Source organism: Ursus arctos, unplaced genomic scaffold (assembly GCF_023065955.2).
Source record: "Ursus arctos isolate Adak ecotype North America unplaced genomic scaffold, UrsArc2.0 scaffold_13, whole genome shotgun sequence".
Lineage (NCBI taxonomy): Eukaryota > Metazoa > Chordata > Mammalia > Carnivora > Ursidae > Ursus > Ursus arctos.
Genome location: NW_026622797.1, coordinates 50141379 through 50163726, shown reverse-complemented (window position 1 = coordinate 50163726; position 22348 = coordinate 50141379). Strand labels below are relative to the sequence as shown.

Here is a 22348-nt window from a genome sequence, read left to right as displayed (position 1 = left end):
GATACTCAGGCAACCCTGTTTGTGCAGAGTCTCTGTGTCCCCTGCGAGGGGGGATGGGGATGGGCATACTGTGAGCCGGTATTTCCAGGCTTTTGTTCTCTGGCAGCTTTCCCTGGCGGTTTGCTGTGCCTCTTCTGAGAGTCAGAGCAGCAGTGGCCGAATCTCAGCCTCTGTCTCAGAACAGAGGGATCACGGACCGTTCTCCACTGATGTTCTGGCCACTTTAACTCTGTTTCTGTTGGTGCTGCTCAACCCTGCAGCGTCCCGGGATGTGCGCCCCACACCCAGCGTCCCAGCCCTCACTTCCAGGGCCGGCGCGTCTCTGTCCTTTGTGTTTCTAACACCGCCAGCCGCCAGCCGCCCTGCGTGCTCCGGAGCTCCCGGTCTCAGTCTGGTTCCAGTGAGCGCACTGGAGCTCCGGTTTTCAGTCTGGTGGCGTGTGCTCCCCGGCTCATGGTCTCAGTCTGCTCTCTCGCGGGTGCAGGTCCACGAGTCCGCCCGCTCCCCCGTGCAGGTGGCTACCGCTTCCCGGCGCCCAAACGCAGCGGCTCCCTCCCCCTTCTGTTTATCTTCCGATATCTGTGCGTGGTTTCATGGCTCCCTGCTTCGTACCTCAATACTCAGCGCTGGAGATGTTCATTTGTAGAGATCCAGATGTATCTTCCTGCGTCTCATGCTGATTCCGTGGATGTTCAGGCTGGTCTGGTACCTATCCAACTCGACTCAGGGGACTGGCTGAAAAAGGGGTCTCCTACTCCTCTGCCATCTTAACTCCCCTCTACATCAAAAACATTTTCTGTCTTACATTTAAAAGTTTTTGATGAGCAAGAATAGTTGCATTTGCATAAGTTAAATCTATGAATGATGTTAACCTCCACTGCAAGGGTCAGTTCCTTCCTTAAAAGTAGTTTTTGTTTTTTTTTTTAAGATTTTATTGATTTATTTGAGAGAGAGAGAGTGCAGGGGGATGGGCACAGGGAGAGGGAGAATCAGACTCCCTGCTGAGCAGGGAGGCCCATGGGATGCAGGGCTCTATCTCAGGACCGACCCCAAGATTATGACCTGAGCCGAAGGCAGATGCTTAACTAAGCCACCAGGTGTCTCAAAAGTAGGTTTTGATGTGCATCTTTTCTGACCACAATGCTATGAAACTAGGGGTCAACCACAAGAAAACATCTGGAAAGACCACAAATACATGAAGGTTAAATAACCTGCTATTAAAAAATGCATGGGTCAACCAGGAAATAAAAGAAGAAATTAAAAAGTACATGGAAATAAATGAAAATGAAAACATAGCAGTTCAAAACCTTTGAGACATAGCAAAAGTGGTTCTAAGAGGGAAGTTTACAGCAATACAGGCCTACATCAAGAGGAAAAATCCCACATTGCATTTAAAGGACCTATAAAAAGAACAACAAACAAAACCTAAAACCAGCAGAAAGACGGAAACAATAAAGATTAGAGCAGAAATAAATGAAATAGAAACTAAGAAACCACAACAGATCAAGGAAACCAGGAGCTGGTTCTTTGAAAAAAAAAAAAAAAAGAATAAAATTGATAAACCTTTACTCAGACTTACCTAGAAAAAAAGACAAAGTACCCAAATAAATAAAATCACAAGTGAGCGGGGGGAAAATAACAACAAACACTACAGAAATACAAACAGTTATAACAGAATATTATGGACAAATTGGACAACCTAGAAGAAACGGATTAATTCCTAGAAACATATATAACCTCCCAAAACTGGACAGGAAGAAATAGAAAATTTGAACAGACTGAATACCAGCAAATAAATTGACCCAGTAATCAAAAACTCCCAACAAACAAAAGTCACGACCAGATGGCTTCACAGTCAAATTCCACCAAACACTTAAAGAAGAGTTAATACCTATTCCCCTCAAACTATTTCAAAAAATACCAAAGGAAGCAAAAATTCCCAAATTCATTCTATGAAGCCAGTATCACTTTGATACCAAAACCAGGTAAAGACATCACAAAAGAAAAGATCTACAGGCCAATATCTCTGATGAACACAGACGCAAAAATCTTCAACAAAATACTAGCAAACCCAATCCAAGAACACAGTAAAAAAGTCATTCACCATGATCAAGTGGGATTTATTCCTGGGTTGCAAGGATGGTTCAATATTTGCAAATCAATCGTGATACATCACATCAATGAGAAAGGATAACAACCATAAGATTATTTCAATAAATGCAGAAAAAGGGGTGCCTGAGTGGCGTAGTCGTTAAGCGTCTGCCTTCGGCTCAGGGCGTGATCCCAGCATTCTGGGATCGAGCCCTGCATCAGGCTCCCTGCTCCGCTGGGAGCCTGCTTCTTCCTCTCCCACTCCCCCTGCTTGTGTTCCCTCTCTCACTGTCTGTCTCTCTGTCAAATAAATAAATAAAATTAAAATAAAAAAAGTTTTAAAAAAATAGATGCAGAAAAAGCATTTGACAAAGTACAATATTCACTCATGATAAAAACCCTTAACAAAGTATGTTTACAAGGAATATACCTCAACATAATAAAGGCCATCTATGAAAAACTCACAGTTAACATCATCCTCAATGGGGAAAAACTGAGAGCCTTTCCCCTAAGGTCAGAAACAAGACAAGGATGTCTACTCTACCACTTTTATTCAACAAAGTACTAGAAGACCTAGCCACAGCAATCAGACAATAGAGGGAAATAAAAGACATCCAAATTGGTAAGAAAGAACTAAAACTCACTATTTGCAGATGACATGCTACTATACATGGAAAACGCAAAAGATTCCATCAAAAAACTCCTACAACTGATACACAAATTCAGTAAAGTTGCAGGAAACAAAATCAATCCATACAAATCTATTGCATTTCTACATACCAATAATGAAGCAGCAGAAAGAGAAATTAAGAAAACAATCCCATTTATAATTACACCAAAAATAATAAAATACCTAGGAATAAACCTAACCAAAGAGGTGAAAGACCTATACTCTGAAAACAATAAAACATTGATGAAAGAAACTGAACAAAAGCAAAAATAATCAGGACCTCATCAAAATAAAAAACTTCTGCACAGCAAAGGAAACAATCAACAAAACTAAAAGGCAACCTATTGAATGGGAGAAGATATTTGCAAGTCACAGATCTGATAGAGTTCATATCCAAAATAAAGAACTTATAAAACTCAAAGCCCAAAACCCAAATAATCCAATTTAAAAATGGGCAAAAAACATGAACAGACATTTCTTCAAAGATGTCCAGATGGTCAAGAGACACATGAAAAGATGCTCATCATCCCACTTATCATCAGGGAAATGCAAATCAAAACTACAATGAGATATCACCTCATACATATCAGAATGGCTAAAATCAACAACACAAGAAACAACAGGTGCTGGTGAGGATGTAGAGAAAGGAGAACCCTCTTGCACTATTGGTGGGAATGCAGAACGGGTGCAGCCACTCTGGAAAACAGTATGGAGGCTTCTCAAAAAGTTAAAATAGAACTACCCTACAATCCAGGAATCATACTACTGGGTATTTACTCAAAGCCTATGAAAACACTAATTCAAAGGGATATATGCACCGCTATGTTTACAACAGCATTATCTACAATAGATAATCGATAAACTATGGAAGCAGCCCAAGTGTCCATCAAGTGATGAATAGCTACACTTTATATGTCTATATATATGAGTACGTATGTTACCTGTATATATACACACACATTCAGCCATAAAACAGAATGAAATCTTGCCATTTGCAACGACATGGATGGAGCTAGAGAGTATTATGCTAAGCGAAATAGGTCAGTCACAGAAAGATGAATACCATATGATTTCACTCATAAGTGAAATTTAAGAAAACAAATGAGCAAAGAGGAAAAAAAAAAAAAGGGAGACAAATCAAGAAATAGACTCTTAACTATAGAGAACTGACAGTTACCAGAGGGGAGGTGGGTGGGGGAATGGGTAAAATAGGTGATGGAGATTGAGTGCACCTGTGATGAGCATTGGGTGATTAAAATAAAAACTATAAAAAAGTAGGTTTTGATGGCATCTTAGGACAAAAGGAACAGGAATATTCTCTGAGAGCAAGGAAGGACTCCATAGTGGGAGTGGGGAAAAACAATGGCCAAAGATAAACTGTCCCTACTTTACAAACTTGTTTAGAGTATAGATATGCATATGCTGCATAAAACGTTTAAGTCATGAGAGCTTATTAATCATAACCTCCCACATTCTCAAGCATGACAGTTAACAGAGTTTACTGTAATTTCCCTTCTCTTTTGCAAATAGTGACTATTAGTGTCAAAGTGTCATCTTTATATTTTACTTCAGTTCAAGATGAGGTCCATATTATAGTAACTTGGAGGCAAGAACATCAAATTGCAAATCATGGAGCTATCTTATAAACTCTTCTTATTCAGTACTGCCAGCAGGTACTAGCTATGTTTCTCTTGATAAGTACTGCTGAAACACCTCAGGTGGAAGGGGCATAGTCCTAGGACCAGGACTAAAAATCCTTAGATACCAAATTATAGAAACACAATTTAACACTTACAGATTCTAAACTGGTTCACCTATATAGCAAAATAAAGTTGATAGAAATGGGGACAAGTACTTTCATAAATTTACAAACTAAGTTTCAATTAAGAAGAGATGTTTTGGCTACAAATTCAGTTTTTCAAAAACCTTGTTGATATTTTTTTTTCCCCTAACTATAGTCTTGTTCATGCAGAAAATACGTCCGTCAAGTGAATTATTGTGGGTTCCAATCTGAAAAGGAGGCAAGGATGGGAGAGAGGAGGAAGCACAGTTGAGGGGGGTTATTTCATGGCCACACACTGCACCACAGCTGTGGCTGGGCTTTCCCAAATGTGTGTACGTACCATCAGTGCAAACGGAGGACTATGAGAGAATCTAGGTGGCTGAGCTCACTCAGGAACCATGACTGGGAAAACAACTAACCGGAAACACATGGCCTATTGATACCAAGTATTATCTCTAGCATGAAACCTTCAGTCATAGGATTAAAGATTATTATTTGAATTGCTAGTCCTCAGCTATACCACTAATGAAAGTTATTAAAGCAACAATAACAACAAAACAACTTCCCCTTTTTTCACAGAAGAAATAATTCAGTTTGGTAGGTCTCCTCTCATTTATAGGATATCCCTTTTTGTTGTACTTAAGTGTCTTTAATTAGGCATAAAAGTATCAGACTGAAGGTTTTTCAGGCAGTGATGGGTGTTGAAAAAGGATGAAAGGGTCATATTTGATGTTTAGGCTTTTGATTTCTCTGTCAGCTTAGTTGTTAAATGTGGGAAAGTTGTTATGAATTTATCAATTGAGTTATGCCACTTTATTGTTTGTGTAAACATTTGTCCAAGGACTCTTGGGGGAACTCCAGCAAATTACATCAGGTGTTTTGCTATAATGATTAAATTAAAACAGGAGTCCTTGGTATCACTTCCTTGATTTTAACTTCTTAAAAACAAATGAAATGTTAACCATCTATATGACAAACTAATATAATTTTTAAGTAATATATCCTCCGTTTGCAGAGCGTGCATCATTTTAAGTTGAAACATAAAAATAGCAGGTATTTTACCATTTCTTCTTTCCAAAAACAACTCAGAAATCACCTGTATAAATACTTGTGCCATTAACGAGTAACCACTGAGCCAAAGGAGGGATTTTTGAGGGCAAGAAATAAATGGTAGAAGTTTCCAGAACATAGAATCAAAGTGCAATTATAAAAATTCCTCATGTCATGGGAAAATGATAGGGCCCATAATTATTATGTGAATAATATATTTTAAGAATGTAGCAATGATCAGTTTAGAATTGACTGTGTAGCTAAGAATCCTGGGATCTCTCCTTCCCCAAACCATGTTATAATTCTTGAACTGTTTTAAAGCTTCATAGCAAAATATTCCAACAGAGCATTGACAAATGATCTTTTAAATAACAGCAGTAAGAAAAAGGCAATAGATCTAGGGTATAAATTAATCAAATTAATACAACCCAGCAGATAATTTTCCATGCATTTAACATCCTTACACCCAGGAGCTTATGCAAACCATTTAAAATACTGATGATGAATATATGAATGCTTAGATAGGTAAGTACATAAATATTTCTAGTTTTGGCTTAAGTACCACTGAAAAATGGGAAGATTTTTGGTACACAAGATATATTTTATCAAATATACATAATAGGTAGGAAATCTGTCATAAATTATATATTTGCAAGTATATGAATTCAACGTGCCTGTGTCTTCCTACCACAAAACGTTGAAATAATATAGACACTGTAAATTTAGACTTATCTGGAACGGAGTTTTTTCTAACCATGTTTTAGATGAATTATTATAAATAAGAAATATAAAAGCCTATTTTCTCTAGTCAAAGGACCAGAAAAGGGACAGTCTTCCAAGACAGAACATTTTTTTTAAATAGCCAAAACATCTTTAATAAAAAGGGAGAAACTACATTAATTAATTCCAAAACAACATAAAGGTACAGTAACTAAACACATTTGCATAATAATGAACATATACATCAACAGAACAAAATAGAGTCCATAATTAGGGCCAAAGATATGGGTAACTGATTTTTGACAGAAGTCAAAAGCAAAGAAAGTGCAAAGGCAATGCAACACAGTACGGACCGTTTCAGCAAGACAGAACATTTTTAAATAGCCACTCTACTGCAAACACTACTACTACTGCCACGCATCACCGCAACAAATTGTGGCCCTACTCTTATACCAGCAAAGGCTAAGGTGGGAAGACGAGACATTCACTCTTACCAGACTGTAACAAGGTATCCCCTGCCAGGAGAGTGTCAGAGAATGCTGAGTAAACAAAAAAGCTGGAACTTTTATCCCCACTGGGGAGTAACGCTCCTCATCCTCCAACCCACCCACCAATGGCAATGTCAGTGGAAGACACCACAGAGGGGAATGTGGACAGCCACTCAAACCAGAAGAAATGACAATCCCTCCTTCTCTTCTAGGGTAGCGTCAAAGGAGACCTAGAGGAACATCAGGACTCTCAACATAGCTCAGTGGTAATGAGGTTACCTCTACCTTATTGTGCCATGGGAGCAGTAACAAGGCACTCCTACTTTTTCCAGCCAGGAAGGTATCATAGGAGGCTGGCAGAGAGCTGGAACTTGCACCTCTTCCCAGAAGTAACAAGGAGTTCCCCTCATCCCTCTGCTTGGGTGCTGATGCAGGCCAAGTGGGGACCATGAATTTCTACCTCCACCATGAAAGGAGGCAGTGCCTGCTCTTTCCCCTACTGGAGAAATGCTAGACAAAACCAACTAAAACAGAATATTTAAGAAAGATTCAGAGTTTCATAATGTAAAACCCCAAATCTACAGATTTTAGTAGAAAATTATTTGTCATACCGAGAACCATGAAGATCTTAAACTGAGTGAAAAAAAGACAATCTATAGATGCCAACACTCAGATGACAGAGATGTTAGAATTGTTTTAAAGCAGCCATCGTAAAAGTTCTTAAGCAATTATAAAACACTTGAAACAAGTGATAAAATATAAAGTCTCAGCAAAGAAATAAAAGTTATAAGGAAAAACCAAAGGGAAATTTTAGGACTAAAAAATACAATAACTGAAATACAAACTCAACGGATGAACTCAACAGCAAAATGGAGTAGACAGAGAAAAAAATCCACCAGAAGACAGAATGACAGAAATTACCCAATCTGAACAATAGAGAAAACAGCCAAAAACAGAGCCTCAAAAACCTGTGGGTAACAAAAATCTAACATTTTTATCACTGGAATCTCAAAACAGCTAAGATGGTAGGACTGAAAAAGTGCTGGAAGAAATAACGGCTGAAAACTTACCAAGTTTGGCAAAAGACATAAGCCTACAAATTAAAGAAGCTGAGTGAACCCCAAACAGGATAAACCCAACACCAAGACACATCATAGTCGCTTCTGAAAAATAAAGACAAAGAAAAAACTCTTGAAACCAGTGAGAGAAATGACACTTTACCTACAGGGAAAAACAACTTGAAATACATATTTCTCATCAGAAACCAGAAGGAAGTTGTACAAGTGCTGAAAGAAAAGAATAATCAACCTAGAATTCTATATCCAGTGAGAAGATCCATCAAGAGTGAAGAGGGAAACCAAGACATTCTCAGGTAAAGAAAAACAAAAAGAATTTGTTAACAATAGAAGAATAAAGAAAGTTCTTAAACAAAAATAACAAAAGAAAGAGCCCTGGACTATCAGGGAGGAAGGAAGAACACAGTCAGCAAAAATATGGTTCTATCAGTAGGCTTTCTTTCTCCTCAAGTTTTCTAAATTATGTTGGATCATTTGATGCAAAAATTATAATACTGTCTGATGTGGCACTAAATGGATACTGAGGGAATATTTAAGGCAATTATAAATAGGTGAGAGCAAAAAAACATACAGTGAGGTAGTTTTTACACTTCATTCAAGCTAGTAAAAGGATAGCACCAGTAGGCTGTGATAAGTTGTGAATATATAATATAGTACTTAGAACAAACATTAAGAGACCTATGCAAAGAGATACTTAAAAAAAAAAAAAAAAGAAAAACCTATAGAGAAATCAAAACAGAATCCTAAAATAATTCAAATGGCCCAAAGAAAGGCAGTAAAAAGGGGGGCTCCTGGTGGCACAGTAGGTGTGGTGATGGACTCTTGGTTTTGGCTCAGGTCATGATCTCAGGATCGTGAGATTGAGCCTTGCATGGGACTCCAAGTATGGAGTCTGCTTAAGACTCTCTCTCCCTCTCCCTCTGCCCCTCTCCTGCCATGTGCTTTCTCTAAAATAAATAAATCTTAAAAAAAAAGAAAGGCAGTAAAAAGGAAATAAAAATGAATGAAGAGAACAGAAAACAAAAAAATAAAATGGCAAAGGTAAGCCCTGACATATCAATAACTATATTAAATATAAATGGTCTGCTATACCAATTAGAAGATAGAGGTTGTCAGAGTAGACTTTAAAACATGACCCAACCATAATGCTGCCTACAAGACACTTCAAATATAATATAGGCAGGTTGAAAATAGAGAATAGAGAAAGATATATCATGGAAACATTAACCAAAATAAATCAAGAAGTACTGAAGATGGACAGTGGTGATGGTAGCACAACAGGGTGAATGTACTTAATGCCACCAAACTATGCAGTTAAAAATGTTTAAGATGGTCAATTTTATGTATATTTTACATCTTTTTTGTAAAGACAGAAATGGCTATATTAACATCAGGTAGCATAGATGTCAGAGCAAAGAAATTATGAGAGAGGGAGAGAGAGATATGAATATTATATCACAATAAAAAGGATCAATCCACTGAGAAGATAAAGTAGTCTTAAATGAGGATTTACCAAAGAGAGACAAAAAATATATGAAGCAAAACCTGAAAGAACTGAAAGAAAAAAATAGACAAATCCATAATTATAGTTGGACACCAACATCCTTCTCTCAACAACTGATAGAACTGGACAGAAATTAGCAAAGATGTAGAAGAATCTCAACAATGCTACCAACCAACAGGATTTAATCAACACTTAGAGAACACTCCACCAACAGAATACATATTCTCGTCACAAGCCAAGGAATATAAACCCGAACTGATCATATCATGGCTATAGAGCAAACTCCAACAAATCTAAAAGAACTGAAATAATACAAAGTGTGTCCTCTGATCACAATAAAATCGAACTAGAAATAAATAACATAAAGATAATAGGAAAATGGAAATTTGGAAACTAAATAGCACACATACATAATTCATGGTAAAAGAAAAAGTATCAAGGGAAAATTTTTAAATGCACTGAACTGAAAAAAAAGAAAATACAACATATCAAAATTTGGGGGACCTAGCTAAAACAATGGTGAGAGGGGCATTTATAACACTATATGCATACATTAGGAAAGAGGAAATTTTTAAATTAATAATTTAAGTTCCTATCTCAAGAACCTACAGAAAGAAGAGCAATATAAACTGAGAAATAAGCAGAAGGAAGGGAATAAAGACAAAAACAAAATTAAGTGAAACTATAAAAAGAAAAATAGAGAAAAATGAATGACACCAAGTGCTGGTCCTTTGAAAAGAAAAAAAAAATTGAAAAATCTCTAGCAACACTGACAGATGAGCAAGTGAGAGAAGACACAAATTACCAGTATCAGGAATGAAATAGAAGATTAGTATTAAAGAACCTGCAGAGACCAAATAAGGGAGTACTACGAACACTCATAAATTTGACAATTTAAATGAAATGGATCAAGTTCTACCACAACTAACCTACTATGAAATAGATCACATAAATAGTCCTATAACCATTAAGGAAATTGAATTTATGATTTTTAAAAACGTCTAAAAAGCAAATTTCCAAGTCCAAGTGTTTTCACTGGATAATTCTACTAAACATTTAAAAAATTAATACCAATGGTAGCTACACTTGGAATATAATGTCTAGAGTTGTCAAATCACTATGTTGTACACCTGAAAGTAATGTAACATTGTGTGTCAATAATACTTCAAATAAAGAAAAAAAGAGAAAGAGTAAAGTCAGACAGATAAAAAAAATACTGCATGATATCACTTATATATGGAATCTAAAGAAACCCAAATTCATAGAATGGTAGTTGCCAGGGGGAAGGGGTAGGGGAAATGGAGAGATACTGGTCAGAGGGTACTAAATTCTAGTTTTAAGTAAGTTCTGGATATCTAATGTATAGCATGGTGACTACAGTTAGCAATACTGTAATGTATACATAGTGGCTGTGACAGATTTTAAATTTTTTTGCCATTTCTTTTCTATTTTTAAAGTTTTCTTCTTTTCCACCTTCAATTTCTCTTGTGGCGTTATTTATTTGGACTCGTGTTCCTTCTAGTTGAATCCGTTTCTTGTAATGATTTTTTCTTTTACTTCCAATCCTTTGCCGAGTTATGTTACCTCACTTCTGAGTTTCTCTAATTCTGATTTTTGTTGTTCTTTCACTTGTTACATCATTTTCTTAATGTCTTTTAACTTGTTTTGAAACAGTAGGTTACAGTATTTGACTAATCTTTTAAGCATGCTTTCATTTTCTGTAGGTATTATTCAACTTTTATTCTTTTTTCTTATAACTTTGTATATTGTTCATTTTTATGTGAAATTAGTTTTCTTGAACTGTTTGAATGAGATAGGCTCAGCATAAATTTTTTAACTTCACAGAATTCCATTTTCTGTTGTTTTTGTGTAGTGTTCAAAACTATAGCAGTTTGCTTTCTTTTGGGGGCTGCATTCTTCTCTGCCATAGACTTTCTTTTCCTTTCATCTCTATTGCCCTTATTCTGCTCATTTTTATTCTATTCCTAGCAACTACAGGACCATGTCCTAGAAAGAAGTCACAGAAAGGTCAGTTTTAAGAGTTCATTAGAGCTATACCACTCCAGTCTATTTGGTTCTTCTTATGGTGGACCTTTTGTACTTACCTATCTGTATTTTCCAATTAATATTTGTTGGCTATTTTAGGGTTTTCCTCTTCTTAGGTCTATCAGACACTGCCCCATTGCTTCCTTTTTTTTTTTTTTTTTTACTTCCATCCCAGGCACTGATACCATAAAGGTCTCATTTTACTTCACTTCTTCCACAATTGACAATGCTGATCAATTCTTTTCTGAAGTCTCTCTTCCCTTAGTATCTGGGATAATATCCTCTTTCCGGTTTCATCCTCTATTTCTGGCCACTCAATATCAATCTCCTTTATGGATTCTTCTCCCTCTGCTGTTTTCTTATAAGTAGATGTTCTCCAGTGTTTTATCCATCCTCAGCCTTCTTCTTATTGTAATATCTTCTCCCTGGTGATCTCATTCTTACATAACTTCAACAACGAATACTGATCAAGGCTATAATTACATCTCAGGCTTTTCTCCAGGATTTGAGACCCATTTATCCAGCTGCCTAATATACTTCACCTTGTTATCTCACAGCCATCTCAAATCTAACACATTAAAAGCCAAACTCATCAGCTTTCTCCCATTAGTGCCACTACAGTACTTCTTATATTTTTTCCATGAAGGCCTCATCACACATCCAGTTATCCAGTTGCAGAAACCTGCAAGTCCTTATCTAGGCTTCAATGTCTCCTTTACTAATCTGTTGCCAAGTTCTGAATATTCCACAACCTAAAAACTGTCAACTCTATTTCCTTACTCTCAACCCCAGCCCCATCAGAGGGGTCCCCGTCTATATCTCTCCTGGATTACAAGAGCAGCCTCTTTTCTATCTCCTTGTCCATGCCTCCATCACACGGGAGCAATCTTTCTAAATTGCAGATCTATGATATTACAATCCTTCATAGGCTCCCCTTACTTTCAAAATAAAATCCAGATTCTTCACATGGCATACAATTCCCATTTGGATCTTGTCTCTGACTACCTCTCCAATCATACTGAGTTCAACCTACAGTTTCTCAGACATGGTAACTCTATGATTCTGTGCTGTTGTGCATGCTAATCTCTGACTGGAGCACCTTATCTTCTAACTCTTTAACTGGCTACTCCTCAGTTCGGCTTCAGGAGCCAGTCGTGGCTTTCACTCTTCTACAGACTCTTTCTTGATCATTCACTTTCTGTGTTGCCTTATTTCCAACCGTTCAAAGTCCTCAGCAGAATCTTCCTTCAGAGGGCTTATCACTATACATTACAATGGTCTGTTTACCTGTCTATCTCCCCCTCTGCCTTGTGAGCTCCTGGAGAGTGAGGTCTTTGTCTTATCTGTTTCCCCAGTGCATGGGGTAGATAAGAAATGTCTCTTAAATAAACAAGTTAATGTGAGGCATGATATGCAAGAACCCAATGAAAATAAAAATTTACTTTTGAATCTGTATGGATTGAAAAAAATGTATCCCATCTTTTGTTCTAAGAGAAAGATCAATGCCTAAACGTTCAATAATTCACACACTGGAATACAAGAGGTAGAAAATGTTACATTTACAAGATTAGAAAAAAAAAATCTAATGTAATATTTTTGCTCTGATTAACATTCACTGGAACAGTGGCAAGAAAAATGCCCTTCATAAATGAACTCCCCGTAATCTTTTGTCTTTTAAGGTCATAAAGACCCAAATAAATGACCACCAAATAGCTCTGCTTATAGGTAGTGTAGGCAGTTTACCACAGAGGAATGATCTCAGGATCTACCTTTCTGAAACATTCCTCCACTGACTTTGCCTATTTAAATTGAGATCTGTCCCATCAGTATTGCTCCACTGGGTTTAGTCACCAAAGTGACAGGACTACTTCTCAAGGCCTGCTGTTAAAACGTAGTGACTCTCAAGGAAACACGGCTATTTGTATTTGTATCCCTTTTGCTTAGTACACTTCGTTGCACAAAGCTGGCTTTCAACAAACATTTGTGGAATGTATGTATATATGAATGAGTGAATGAATGATAGATACAATCTCTGCAAGACCTGGAAAATATCTTGGCCTATCAGAGTAGGAAAAGGTGGTATTAAAAAAGGAAAACAGCAGATACTATTTATGTTAATATAATACATAATAGTATAAGTTGATATATCACATATATCACACTGAAGTAAATTATATATTATATTAACATACATTTTAATAACATAGAACTGAGAGGAAGTTAACTTACATAAAACTTTAAAAAAATTTTTTCAAGAAGAAAATTGCATCATATGAATCAAATGTCAAAACAAACATAAATACCCCGAGAAGAGGCGGTAAATAAAACTACATGTCTGACTTTGATGTGAAACCTAGGTAACAGCTTTAGGAGTAATCTTAAAATGAAGATTCGTAAATAAAACAGTGTTGGAAAATACAACAAACAAAAACAAGAATAAAGGAAAGGTGGTAAGTACAGGCACAAATGATTTTTAAAACTGTATATGAAGTAAAAATATTGGCCAATTTAGTGAAAAAGCCAAACTGGTTATCAGGTATCTGACTTAACTACTTTTTCAGTTTTCTTTTCTTTTTTTTTTTAAGATTTTATTTATTAATTTGATAGAGGGAGAGAGAGTGAGAGAGCACAAGCAGGGGGAGCGGCAGAGGGAGAGGGAGAAGCAGGCTCTCCGCTAAGCAGCGAGCCTGACGTGGGGCTCGATCCCAGGACACTGCGATCATGACCTGAGCTTAACCAACTGAGCCACCCAGGTGCCCTTTTCCGATTTTCAACAGGTTTTGTGGCATGTCACAACCTGCTCTAATCACATGATAGAGACAGCCAGTGGAAGGGAGTAACTTCAAATCTAAATGTGCCCCCAAATAGAGCGATAACCAGCCCACCAGAGAGCTCCTTAAGGACTGACCAACTGTGCTGAGGCGGTGTCTGTCTGCAATAGCACCAATTATGTAGCAGTAAACACATTCCAAGCTTAGAAAAGACATGGAACTTTTTTTAATTACTGAGAAAAAAACCATTTCAATTTATAATGAGTTATTGATTTACCATTTGGCTAAGGAAAGAGACAAATATTAAAAGTAGACCTTAAATATATAAAAAGTATTGCAAGAGGAATAAAGTTATTTGGAATCGTCTAAAAATTGATGAAATTAACTTCCTAAGAGAAACAGGCAAACCACAAAGTAGTCTCCAACTTTCAAATAACCTACCTACACAAATGGGCAAGCAGAAATTCCCTCCCATCACCCAAATCACAACACCAGACTTATTAACCAACTTCTCTAAGCCTGAGGGCAAATGTTCTGTTTTCCAGTTCGACCACTGGAAGAGCAACTTTCCAAGAGCTACCCTCTCTCAGTAAGCATGCAGAATTAATAAAATACTGGTGCCAACAAATAATTACTCACTACTAGCCTCCCTTCCTTTCCATACCTTCTTTCCAGTCTCTGGATCCCAGACTAATGAGGCGGTAAGAAGAAAAAAACACCAAGCTCCTACTGCTTATATATGGGATATGTGGTACTTAAAATACACTTTTCCATAGGAATATTATCACAAGCAGTAGTTTGTTATGGTAAAAATTGTGCAGTTAGCGTAACTTCTAGTAAGAATGGGCTGAATATTTTGTGTGTGTGTGTGTGTGTGTGTGTGTGTGCTGATCCTGAAAGCTAATCACCAAGTATTAATACTGCTTATTCATAAAAATAAAAGTTGAGTCCTAAATAATCGATTTACAAACTAACTTCTGGAACAAATAGGAAACCTATTAAGACACAGAGGAACTCATTTCAGAGATTAGTTTCACAATTTAAAAATTCTTTTGGATCAGTAGCTTTAATGTTGGCTTTACAAAAGAGCAGGACTCCACAAAGTTTCAAAGAGAATTAGAAAGATTTAAAAGTTCTTTGTTTATTTACTGAACATTTGAACTGAGTCAGTCTATAATGGTGCCAACTTTAGTGATAATGTAACAAATCAGCTGATTATTTTTAACATTAAGGGAGTTGGATAAGCTGCAACATTGTGTACTGAGTAACACTATGTGAATTGACTCTTTGAAAGAAAAAAATGTAACCCTTTATGGAATGTTTAAATTGGGTCCCTCTTATCACCTTTACACTGGACTATTATGTTAAAGATAGGATTCTAAGGTTTGAAAAACATTAGAAGAATTGTAAAATTGCAGAGTCTGGTAATCATAGTTGCTGGTTTTCTTTCTTTCTGTAACTGAATACAAGATAAAAATGAATCACTAAAGTGACATCAATAGTTTCGAGGAAAGATGTGAAGAGGAGCTTCAAACCAAAGTCACACAGATAGCTGTGGTATCTCAGAATGGAAATTCCACAAAGCCAGGGATTTTTGCTTCATTCCCTTGGCCCAGAATAGTGCTTGGGAGTTAGCAGTTGCTCAGTAAATACTTGCTGAATAAAGTAATGAATGAAAAGTATCCCCTATAAATTTCAGAAATACTTAAGGAAGTTTTAAAGATTTTTGTTAATATAAAACTAACAGTTTTGCTGTGAGAAAACAGAAAATTATCTATTCCTATAAAGATAGGATATCTTTATAGACATAGGTCAATTTTAATTGATTACAATTCTACCACTCAGAGAAAGCTACTGTTAATATGATATACTTCTAGCATTTTTCTTATGCATATTTTTACATAGTTGAGATAAAAAATTACTTGTAATAGTTTATCTAGCCTTCATTGTACACTTACATTTTTAGTGTAAGCCTTTTCCAATGTTACTGAAATCAAGGATCTTCTTTATTTAATACTTTTAAAATGTTATATTCAAACATTCTGAAACACCTGAAAACAATTTTTAGTTCACAAATCAGTTTTATATAAGGCACTAGTACTAAGTTATTCTCTAGTCATTGGTAATGACTTTGTGATTTAAAGGCTTAAAGGAAAGACTATCCTATAGGAAACATTAACATCATGTATGCTGTTTTGAGAGGACACAGGATATGTTTCATTCATTTGTTCATCCATTCATCAAGTATTTATTATTGGTTTACAATCTAATGAAGGGAGACTAACCGAACAATCAACAAATTAATTTAAAATCACAACTGTGTTAAGTTGTAAATGTTAGGAATAAAAGGTGTATGGTCACGTGTCTCTATATAATAAAAGAAGTTGGTCTAGACTATTTGATAATGTTGTGTGTGTGTGTGTGTGTGTGTGTTTATCAGGGAATTGGGGGTAGGAGGTGGACGGAAGTAATTTTATCTAACATTTATTGAGTACTTCATCCAATGGTAGTCAGGCCCTGTGTTGGGTACTTTATATAGCTTATTTCATTTTCTCATTTAATAATCACAGTATCTTATGAATCAGAATGATTTCCCCCCATTTTACAGATAAAGAAATTGAGACTCAGGGGTGCCTGGGTGGCTCAGTCATTAAGCATCTGCCTTCGGCTCAGGGCGTGATCCCAGAGTCCTGGGATCGAGCCCCACATCAGGCTCCTCCGCTGGGAGCCTGCTTCTTCCTCTCCCACCCCCCTGCCTGTGTTCCCTCTCTCGCTGGCTGTCTCTCTGTCAAGTAAATACATAAAATCTTAAAAAAAAAAAAAAAAAAAAAAAGGAATTGAGGCTCAGAGAAAGTCAAATAAATTACTGAAGATTACATTGCTAGTAAATAATGACCTGGGAAGGTAACCCAGACAAGAAGGCAGCAGGGTGTGAAGTCATATTATATGTGGTATATCCCACTTCCCAGCAAAATTAACATTTATACTGAGATACAAAGGATTAGTAGATGTTAATACAGCATGAGGAAGTGGGGAAAGGGGGAAGAACATTCCTTGCAGACTGAGAGGCAAGAGAAAAGGTCTGAAATAGGAGGGACTGTGGTGAATCAAAGAGTGAACAAAAACAATAACAAAGCCAGTGAACTAAGCAGGAACACAGAGTAAGGGGAAATACGGAGATGAGACTGGAAGAATAGGCAGGACCCAAGCAGTGAAAGCCCTCATGGGCCACATTAAGGTTAAGGATGTTGGCTTCAAACCTAAATGTAATGAAAAGGCATAACATGCTTCTACCGCTTTTATTTGAAATTCAAAAATTTAAGGGGAAGAAAATTCACAAAGGTCGGATTTAGTGAAGGTACAGAAGGATGAATATTTGTTCAGTTTGGAAATATTTCCTGGAACCTACTGTCTCTGTATCAATAAGTCTGAATACTTCAAAAACAAAAATGGTAGCTTTTAAATACTTTTTAAAATAAACTCAAACTCAAAGATGGATAATTCAAAAGAGAAGAGGATCCTATAAAGGGAGAGTACTAGAAAATGGCTTTGCGCTAGGTTGTAACAGGTGTGGCTGATATTTAATCAGTTGGTATTTAATAACAGAGGCATGTGGAGGCCCAGGGGAAGCAGGGAAAGTTGACATCCATTTCAGACATAGTAGTAGTACATGAATGATGATATCACAGAGTTATGAAAACATACCATTCAGAATAAGCTGGAAAAACCTGGGCTATTCATCAGGCAGTGAGAGGGGAGGGGAGGGGAAGTTTATAGTAAAAGATATTTGCAAGATATGGTTTTAAATAGTCTCCCTATACGCCAACCATCTTAATATAACAAGATTGTATGTCATGTAGACGCTGTTTGTTTGTTTTAATTTGAGAGAGAGAGCACAAGTGGGAGGAGGGGAGAGGGAGAGAGAGAGAGAGAGAGAGTATCTCAGGCAGGCTCCCCACTGAACGCAGAGCCCAAAGTGGGGCTTGATCCCATAACCCTGAGATCATGACCTGAGCTGAAATCAAGAGTCGGATGCTTAACTGACTGAGCCATCCAGGTGCCCTGAAACTGTTATTTTCAATGGATTTGACCCCTGGATAATAAATCTTTAGTAATCTCTGTTAACATGCAGATCAGCTGCTATATGCATTTATGCATTCCTTTGAACCCCATAGGTTCGTAATGTTTTGACTTCCATACTTCTGAGTTATTATTCATTACGGCAAGGCAATAATAATGAATTTCATCTAGAATGCATTTTCTGAAGCAACTGAATTCTATGATCAATTATCTATATAGTATAGTTACATTATAACTACTAATTTTTTTTCAATTTTCGGTTTTCTTAAGTTACTTTCACTGAAATAAATTCCTTGTCCATAAATCTTACAATGAAAACTTGATTCATCTCTCATGTTTTTGTCCGTATCAAATTTTATCATCCATATCAAATCTGATCAATTATAGACTCTGCTGCTCTGAATTATCTTTTGTGTCCATTATTTTTACTAAGTCTAATTTTCTCAAATGTGATGAGAAAATTTGTTTTTCTTTTATTGGCAAAATTGTACAGTTTTAGTAGTTTTCATCTTTATTTTGGGATTATCTCTTGCCCCAATTTTCCCTTGTCAGTTTTTCTATTTTTAATGTTACCAGCAAGATGTTTCTATTCTTTCATCTTAGGGTGTTTTTTAGTGAGGAGGGGGTGTCCTGACTAAAACTCTCTGAACACAGTTCTAAGTTATTCTCAATTTAATTTTCTGTTAATTATTTATACCAACGATGAATCACAATTCACCTAAATATAGAACTAAGACTAAATCAGTTTTGCTCCTGGAATAGAATTTAAATGTCATAAATATTAAGAATATAAAATAATAATTTGATTAAAAAAACAGAAATTGAGAGGTAGGAAGGAATGAGTTCATTAATTTTCTCAGTTTAATAGAGTACAAAGTTCAAACATACAAGTTTTTAAAGATTTTTTATATCTGATTTTTATAATTCTTTAGAAATATAATTAAAGCACTCTGTTAGAGAGCTATTGTAAAGAAGTACTATTTTTAAGTGGAATTACTGAATAAAAAGATTTGAAAGAATAATGATTTTACATCAATTTACATGCAGTTTATTCTGACCTACATGAAGATTATCACTTTTAAAAAATTCCCAATGTAGTAAGAAAAAAAAAATCACTTAAAAATTTTCTTCTACAGGGGCGCCTGGGTGGCTCAGTCATTAAGCGTCTGCCTTCGCCTCAGGGCGTGATCCCGGCGTTCTGGGATCGAGCCCCGCATCGGGCTCCTCTGCTGGGAGCCTGCTTCTTCCTCTCCCACTCCCCCTGCCTGTGTTCCCTCTCCCGCTGGCTGTCCCTCTCTCTGTCAAATAAATAAATAAAATCTTAAAAAATTTTTTTTTCTTCTACTATTGTGAATTTGACCTTCTTGTAGATTTGATGGCAATTTTGTCTATTTATAACTTATCTATGTCTTTTGATTTTTCTTACTGATTTTTAAGAGCTTTTAATACATTAAGAATATTAACTTTTTTCATACATGATTCAACTTTTGTTTCCAATTTGTGGTTTGTATTTTAATTTTATAGTATTTTTGTTGATTTAATTTTTACACTATCTTTTCTGTTAAAAGTTTCTCCTCTTCTCTTTATGCTTTAAAGGACCCTCCCTAACTGAAGGTCAAATTAAATAGCAGTTATATTTGTCAGTGTGCAGTAAATTCTCCAAGAAGTAGAAGAGCTGTTACAGAACATTTATGGAACAAACCCCCTTTCGCAGTGGAATATATTTTTGTTGATGTATTTTGTTGATTAGAATACTAATCCTCACTTCTACCTGCCACTGGGTATGTGGTCCCCCTTCCTCTTCCTTTTCTGCAGAGAGAAACCCCCTTCCTACCTGATCTCTGGGTAAAGAGAGGGACAATAATTTCCCTTTAATTTATTCTGTTCATACAACTCCTTCTCCTTTCCTCTCCAAAACTTTAGATTCTACTCATGTTTTTAAGTTATATGGTATTTTTCAGAAATATTCTTAACTTACATTAAAATGTATTGACGATGGGGGTGCCTGGCTGGCTCAGTTGGTAGAGCATGTGGCTCTTGATCTCAGGATCACGAGTTCAAGCCCCATGATGGGCATAAATCTTACTAAAAAAATGTATTAGCTATGTATTAATATTGGGAGCACCAATATTGTTAAAATACCCATATTACCCCAAACAATCTACAGATTTAATGTAATTCCTATCAAAACAGCAACACTTTCCACAGAATTAGAACAAATAGTACTAAAGTTTGTATGGAACCACAGAAGACCCTGAGTAGGCAAAGCACTCTTGAGAAAGAAGAACAAAGCTAGAGGTATCAAATTCCAGATCTGAAGGTATACTACAAAGCTGTAGTAATTTAAAAAGTATGGCACTGGCACAAACACACACAGATCCATGGAACAGAATAGAGACCCCAGAAATAAATCCAGTGGTTTAATGGTCAATTAATGGCCACAGTCATTAATGGTCAATTAATCTATAAGAAAGAAGGCAAGAATACACAATAGGGAAAAGAGTCTCTGCAACAAATGGTGCTCGGAAAACTGGACAGCAACATGCAAAAGAATGAAACTAGACCACTTTCTTACACCATCGACAAAAATAAACTCAAAATGGATCAAAGACCTAAATTTGAGCCCTGAAACCATACAACTCCTAGAAGAAAACATGAGCAATAATTTCTTTGACATCGGACGTAGCAACATTTTTCTAGACATGTCTCCTTAGGCAAGGGAAACAAAAGCAAAATTAAACAACTGGGACTATACCAAAATAAAAAGCTTTTGTACAGCAAAGGAAACCATCAACAAAACAAGGCAATGTACTGAATGGGAGAAGATTTGCAAATGATATATCCAATAAGGGGTTAGTATTCAAAACATGTATATAAAGAACTTGTATAATTCAACACCAAAAACCCCAAATAATCCAATTAAAAGTGAACAGAGGAGGGGCGCTTGGGTGGTTCAATTGGTTAAGTGTCTGACTCTTGATTTCAGCTTAGGTCATGATTTCAGCGTTGTGAGATTGAGCCCTAGGTTGGGCTCTGAGCTGGGCATGGAGCCTGTTTAAGATTCTCTCTCTCACCCTCTGCCCCTCCCCTCTCTCTCCCTCCCTCTAAATAAATAAATAAATAAATAAATACATAAATGTTTTTAAAATGAACAGAGGAGGGGCACCTGGGTGGCTCAATCAGTTGAGCATCCTACTCTTTATCTCAGCTCAGGTCTCGATCTCAGGGTTGTGAATTCAAGCCTTGTGTTGGGCTCCACACTGGGCATGGAGCCTATTTAAAAAAAAAAAAAAATGAGCAGAGGACCTGATAGACATTTTTCCAAAGAAAACACAGGGAAAGATGCTCAACAGCACTCATCATCAGGGAAATGCAAATCAAAACTATAATGAGATACCACCTCACACCTATCGGAACAGCTAAAATCAAAAAGACAAGACATAACAAGTGTTGGTGAGGATGTGGAGAAAACGGAACCCTTGCACACTACTGGTGGGGATGCAAATTGTTACAGCCTCTATGGAAAACAGTATGAACGTTCCTCAAAAAATAAAAGTAGAATTGCCATATGATCCAGTAATTCCACTACTGGGTATTTAGACAAAGAAAATGAAAACACTAATTCAAAAGGATATATGCACCCCTCTGTTTACTGTAACATTATTTACAGTAATAATGGAAGCAACCCAAGTGTCTATCCATAGATAAATGGATAAAGAAGATGTGGTGTGTATATATACACACACACACATATATACACATATACATACATATATACATATATAGACACACACAATAGAATACTACTCAGCCACAAAAAAGAATGAAATCTTGGCCTTTGCAACAATATGGATGAGACTAAAGGGTATAATGCTAAGTGAAATAAGTCAGAGACAATACTATATGATTTCACGTATATGAGGAATTTAAGAAACAAGACAAACGAACAAAGGAAAAAAGAGAACAAAAAAACCCAGACTAATAAATACAAAGAACTTCCTCCAAAGAGGAAGTGGGTGGGGAGGAGGGAATAGGTGAATGGGTGAAATAAAGGGGATTACTCTTAATC

At 36.5% G+C, this 22348-nt stretch overlaps 1 protein-coding gene across 1 annotated transcript in view; it reads right to left on the bottom strand.

The window, feature by feature from the left end:
- The window catches only part of SESN1 (sestrin 1), a 110742-nt gene that overhangs the window by 52328 nt on the left and 36066 nt on the right, over positions 1-22348 (bottom strand). The gene's annotated exons all lie outside the window — the stretch shown is intronic.